This window comes from Pongo abelii, chromosome 10, assembly GCF_028885655.2.
Source record: "Pongo abelii isolate AG06213 chromosome 10, NHGRI_mPonAbe1-v2.0_pri, whole genome shotgun sequence".
Lineage (NCBI taxonomy): Eukaryota > Metazoa > Chordata > Mammalia > Primates > Hominidae > Pongo > Pongo abelii.
The window spans coordinates 46902785-46908784 of record NC_071995.2 but is presented as its reverse complement, the minus strand read 5'-3'; positions in this window follow the sequence as shown (position 1 = coordinate 46908784).

Here is a 6000-nt window from a genome sequence, read left to right as displayed (position 1 = left end):
AGGTGTGGTGGCACACGCCTGTAGTCCCAGCTACTTGGGAGGCTGAGGCAGGAGAATCACTTGAACCCGGGAGGCAGAGATTGCAGTGAGCCGAGATCACACCACTGCACTCCAGCCTGGGTGACAGAGCAAGACTCCATCTCAAAAACAAAACAAAACAAAACAAAACAACTCACATTTCCACCACTTCTTACCACCTCAATAATATCACCCTGATTCAAGCCACTATCATCTCTTGTTTGCATTACTGCCCATTCCCTTCTAGTTCATCTTCCTTCTTCCACTCTTAACCTCCTGTGGTTTACTCTCACAAAAGCCAGAGCAATGCTCTTAAAATATAAAATAGAACATGTCACACCTTTGCTCAAAACTATCTAATAGCTTCTCATCATTTTTAGAATAAAACACAAAATCTCTCCATGCCTAATAACACTATTACATGAGCTAGACCCTGGCTACCTCTCCAATCTCATTTCATAACGCTCTCCCCCTCACTCACTACTCTGCTCTGGCCTCATTGACCTTCTTGTTACTGTTCTGAAAAGATACACACATCCAGTTTCCAGACCAGCATAAAAGAAGCTTGGAAGTCACCACTCCATGATAACAACAAGTAAAAGCTGAAAAACTAAAAAATCAACAGCTCCTTTTTTTTTTTTTTTTAACTGCTCCATGCAGAGCAGGGCTAAGTCATAGGCAGTGCATCTAGAGCTGCCAACAACTCTTTATAGACCTGTAGGAGAAACTAGGTCAAAAAAGTAAAGGAGGCTGGGCGCGGCGGCTCACGCCTGTAATCCCAGCACTTTGGGAGGCCGAGGCGGGTGGATCACAAGGTCAGGAGATCAAGACCATCCTGGCTAACACGGTGAAACCCCGTCTCTACTAAAAATACAAAAAAATTAGCCGGGCATGGTGGCGGGCACCTGTAGTCCCATCTACTTGGGAGGCTGAGGCAGGAGAATGGCGTGAACCCGGGAGGCAGAGCTTGCAGTGAGCTGAGATTGCGCCACTGCACTCCAGCCTGGGCAACAGAGCGAGACTCCATCTCAAAAAAAAAAAAAAAAAAAAAAAAAAGTAAAGGAGGCTGAGCATAGTGGTTCATGTCTATAATCCCAGGCCTTTGGGAGGCCAAAGTGGGAGGATGACTAGATGCTAAGAGTTCAAGCCCAACCTGGGCAACATGGCAAGACTTCATCTCTACAAAATTAAAATTAATTTTTTTTTTAAAGTGAAGGACCTGGGCAAGGTGGCACACCTATAGTTCCAGTTACTTTACAAGCTGAGTTAGGAGGATCCTTTGAGCCCAGGAGTTCAAGGCTGCAGTATATGATTATCACATCTGTGAATAGCCACTGCACGCCAATCTGGGCAACATAGTGAGGCTTCATCTCTACAAAAAAGTAATAAAAGGCTGGGTGTGGTGGCTCATGCCTGTAATCCCAGCACTTTGGTAGGCTGAGGCAGGTTGGATCACTTGAGGTCAGGAGTTCAGGACCAGCCTGGCCCACATGGTAAAACCGAATCTCTATCAAAAAATACAAAAATTAGCTGGGCATGGTGGCATATGCTGTAGTCCCAGTTACGCGGGAGGCTGAGGCAGAAGCGTTACTTGAACCTGGGAGGAGGAGGTTGCAGTGAGCCGAGATCACACCACTGCACTCCAGCCTGGGTGACAGAGCGAGACTCCGTCTCAAAAAAACAGAAAAAGAAATAAAAGAGAGGACATAATTACAGATTCCATGAACATTAAAGGGAAAATAAAGGAAAACTCTATGCGCACAGATTTGATAACCTAGATGAACTGGACAAATTCCTTGAAAGACACAATCTGCCAAATTCACATAAGAAGAAAGACAATTTGAACAGTTCTATATCTATTAAAGAACTGAATCGGCCAGGCGTGGTGGCTCATGCCTGTAATCCCAGCACTTTGGGAGGCTGAGGCGGGCAGATCACGAGGTCAGGAGATCGAGACCATCCTGGCTAACACGGTGAAACCCCGTCTCTACTAAATATACAAAAAATTAGCTGGGCATGGTGGCACGCGTCTGTAGTCCCAGCTACTTGGGTGGCTGAGGCAGGAGAATCGCTTGAACCCAGGAGGCAGAGGTTGCAGTGAGCTGAGATCGCGCCACTGCACTCCAGCCTGGGTGACAGAGCAAGACTCCGTCTCAAAAAAAAAAAAAGAATTGAATCAATAATTAATAACCTTCCCAAACAGAAAGCACCAGGCCCAGATGGGTTAACTGATGAATTCTACCAAACATTTATTTATTTATTTTGAGATGGAGTCTTGCTCTGTTCCCCAGCCCGGAGTGCAGTGGTGCAATCTTGGCTCACTGCAACCTCTGCCTTCTGGGTTCAAGTGATTCTCCTGCCTCAACCTCCCGAGTAGCTGGGATTACGGGTGTACGCCACCATGCCTAGCTAATTTGAATTCTACCAAACTTTTAGGGGAAACATTATCCCAATTTTATATCATCTCTTTAAGAAGAAAGAAGCAGAGGGATTATTCCCTAACTCATTCTATGAGATCAGTGTTACCGTAATACCAAAACCAGACAGATACTACAAAAAAAAACTACAGACCAATATTTGCATGGACGTAGATGCAAAAATCCTTAATTAAATATCAGAAAATCAAATCCAACACTGGATAAAAAGAATTATATACCAAGACCAAGTGGAATTTATCCCAGGTATACAAGGCTGGTTCAACATTTGAAAATGAATAAGGCCAGGAGCAGTGGCGCATGCCTGTAATCCCAGCACATTGGGAGGCTGAAGTGGGACGATCACTTCAGCTCAGGAGCTCAAGACCAGCCTGAGCAACATGGCAAGACCCCATCTCTACAAAAAATTTAAAAATTAGCAGGGTGTGGTGGCATACACTTGTGGTCCTAGCTACTCAGGAGGCTGAGGTGAGAGGATCGCTGAAGCTCAGGAGACCGAGACTGCAGTGAGCTATGTTCATGCCACTGCACTCTGGCCTGGGTGACAGAGCAAGACCCTGTCTCAAAAAAAAAAAAAAGAAAAAAAAGAAAAGATCAATTAATATAATACATCAGATCAGCAGTCTAAAGAAGAAAAAGGCCAGGTGCAGTGGCTCACACCTGCAATCCCAGGACTTTGGGAGGCCGAGGCAAGCAGATGGCTTAAGGTCAGGAGTTCAAGACCAGCCTCGCCAACAAGGTGAAACCCTGTATCTGCTAAAAATAAAAAAATTTGCCAGGTGTGGTGGCGTGCGTCTATAATCCCAGCTAATCCAGTGGCTGAGGCAAGAGAATTGTTTGAACCTGGGAGGCGGAGGTTGCAGTGAGCCGAGATGGTGCCGCTGCACTCCATTCTGAGCAACAGAGCAAAACTGTTTAAAAAAGAAAAAAGAAAGAAAAATCACATAATCATATCAACAGATGCAGAAGAAGCGTACGACAAAATCCAACATTCATTCATGATAAACTCTCTTGGTAAACTAAGATAGAGGGGAACTTTCTCGTCTTGATCAAGAATGTCTACTAAATCCCTACAGCTAACACTATACTTAAAAGTGAGAAATTAGAAGATTTCTCACTAAGATTAGGAACAGGCAAGCATGTCCCTTCTCACAACTCCAGCAAGACTTATTTTATTCACTGTTATATCAACCCAACACTTATATAATGAGTACCTGCCATGGTACACTCTCAATAAATACTTGTCCAATAAGTAAATAAATAAAAATAGACACCATACTGTTTTCTCTATATCTAATACAACGGACATTTTCTAGTCTTTACCCTATTTAACCTGCAGGATTTGACACTGCAGCATTTGACACTGTACTCGCTTGAAACTCTTTACTTGGATTGTAAAACCCCCAGTTCTTCCTCTTTGATCATTCTTTCTCAGACTCCTTTTATTTATTTGTTTGTTTATTTATTTTTGAGACAGAGTCTTGCTCAGCCGCCTAGGCTGGAGTGCAGTGGTGCGATCTCAGCTCACTGCAACCACCGTCTCCCGGGTTCAAGCGATTCTTCAGTCTCAGCCTCTTGAGTAGCTGGGATTACAGGCACCCGCCATCATGCCCGGCTTTAGTAGAGATGGGGTTTCAGCATGTTGGCCAGACTGGTCTTGAACTCCTGACCTCAGGTGATCCGCCTGCCTTGGCCTCCCAAAGTGCTAGGATTACTGCGCCCGGCCCAGACTCTGTCTCAAAAAAAAAAAAAAAGAGTCTCGCTCTGTTACCCAGGCTGGAGTGCAGTGGCACAATCTCGGCTCACCGCAACCTCCGCCTCCTGGGTTCAAGCAATTCTCCTGCCTCAGCCTCCTGAGTAGCAGGGACTACAAGGGCACGCCACCATGACTGGCTAATTTTTGTATTTTTTTAGTAGAGACGGGGTTTCACATGTTGGTCAGGATGGTCTTGATCTCCTGATCTTGTGATCCACCTGCCTCAGCCTTCCAAAGTGCTGGGATTACAGGCGTGAGCCACCATGCCCAGCCACTTATTTTTATTTATTTATTTTTTTTTGAGATGGAGTCTCACTGTTGTTGACCAGGCTGGAGTGCAATGGCGCAACCTCAGCCTCCTGGGTTCAAGTGCTTCTCCTGCTTCAGCCTCCCAAGTAGCTGGGATTACAAGCATGTGCCACCATGCCCGGCTAATTTTGTATTTTTAGTAGAGATGGGGTTTCTCCATGTTGCTCAGGCTGGTCTCGATCTCCTGACCTCAGATGATCCGCCTGCCTTGGGCTCCCAAAGTGCTGCGATTACAGGCGTGAGCCACCATGCCCAGCCCCAGACTCCTTTTATAAGCTCATTTTTTCCACTTTAAATGTGATCATTCTTTCAATTTCTTACTAAGGCCAGGTTCTCTATCTACTTCAGGGTTCTCTATTAAGACCACCACTTTCAGCCGGGCACGGTATCTCACGCCTGTAATCCCAGCACTTTGGGAGGCCGAGGCGGGTGGATCATTAGGTCAGGAGTTCAAGACCAGCCTGGCCAACATGGTGAAACCTCGTCTCCACTAAAAATTCAAAAATTAGCTGGGCACAATGGCAAGCACCCATAATCCCAGCTACTTGGGAGGCTGAGGCAGGAGAATTGCTTGAACCCAGGTGGCAGAGGTTGCAGTGAGCCGAGATTGTACCACTGCACTCCAGCCTGGGTGACAGAGTGAGACTCCGTATCAAAAAAAAAAAAAAAAAAAAAAAGAAAGAAAGAAAAACACCACTTTCCTAGCTCTACACATTCCCCCTGAGTGGTCTTATCCATTCCCATAGTTTAATTACCATTTTTATACTGAAGGTTCAAAATCTGTATCTCTCTCCCCTCTCCATATCTGCAAGTATGTCTGCCTAATGGACATCTCTAAGCATATGTACTACAGACACTTAAACCTCAAAATGTGTTGAAAACTGACCTTTTCTTACTTCCTGCCCACTTCTTTCTTCAATATTTTGATCTCAGTGAAAAGCACCACGATTCACGCAGTTATTTAAATGAGAAAACTTTGCTGGTCGCAGTGGTTCACATCAGTAATCCCAGCACTTTGGGAGGCGAAGGTAGGCGGATAGCTTCAAGTCAGGAGTTCGAGACCTGCCTGGCCAACATGGTGAAACCTGGTCTCTACTAAAAATACAAAAATTAACCAGGCGTGGTAGCACACATCTGTAATCCCAGCTACTTGGGAGGCTGAGGCAGGAGAATCGCTTGAACCCGGGAGGCAGAGGTTGCAGTGAGCCAAGATCGTTCCACTGCACTCCAGCCTGGGAAACAGAGTGAGACTCTGTCTCAAAAATAAATAAATAAATAGATAAATAGATAAATAAATAAATAAATGAGAAACCTACAAAATAACCTCCATTCCTTACTTTACCTCACATCCCATATCCAATAAATCACAAAGTTCAATATCCAACAAAAATTACATATTAAGCACCTACTATGTGCCAGGTATTGTTCTTGTCTCTAGGGATAAAGCCTGCTTGCATTGGCTTACATTATAAGGACATTTAC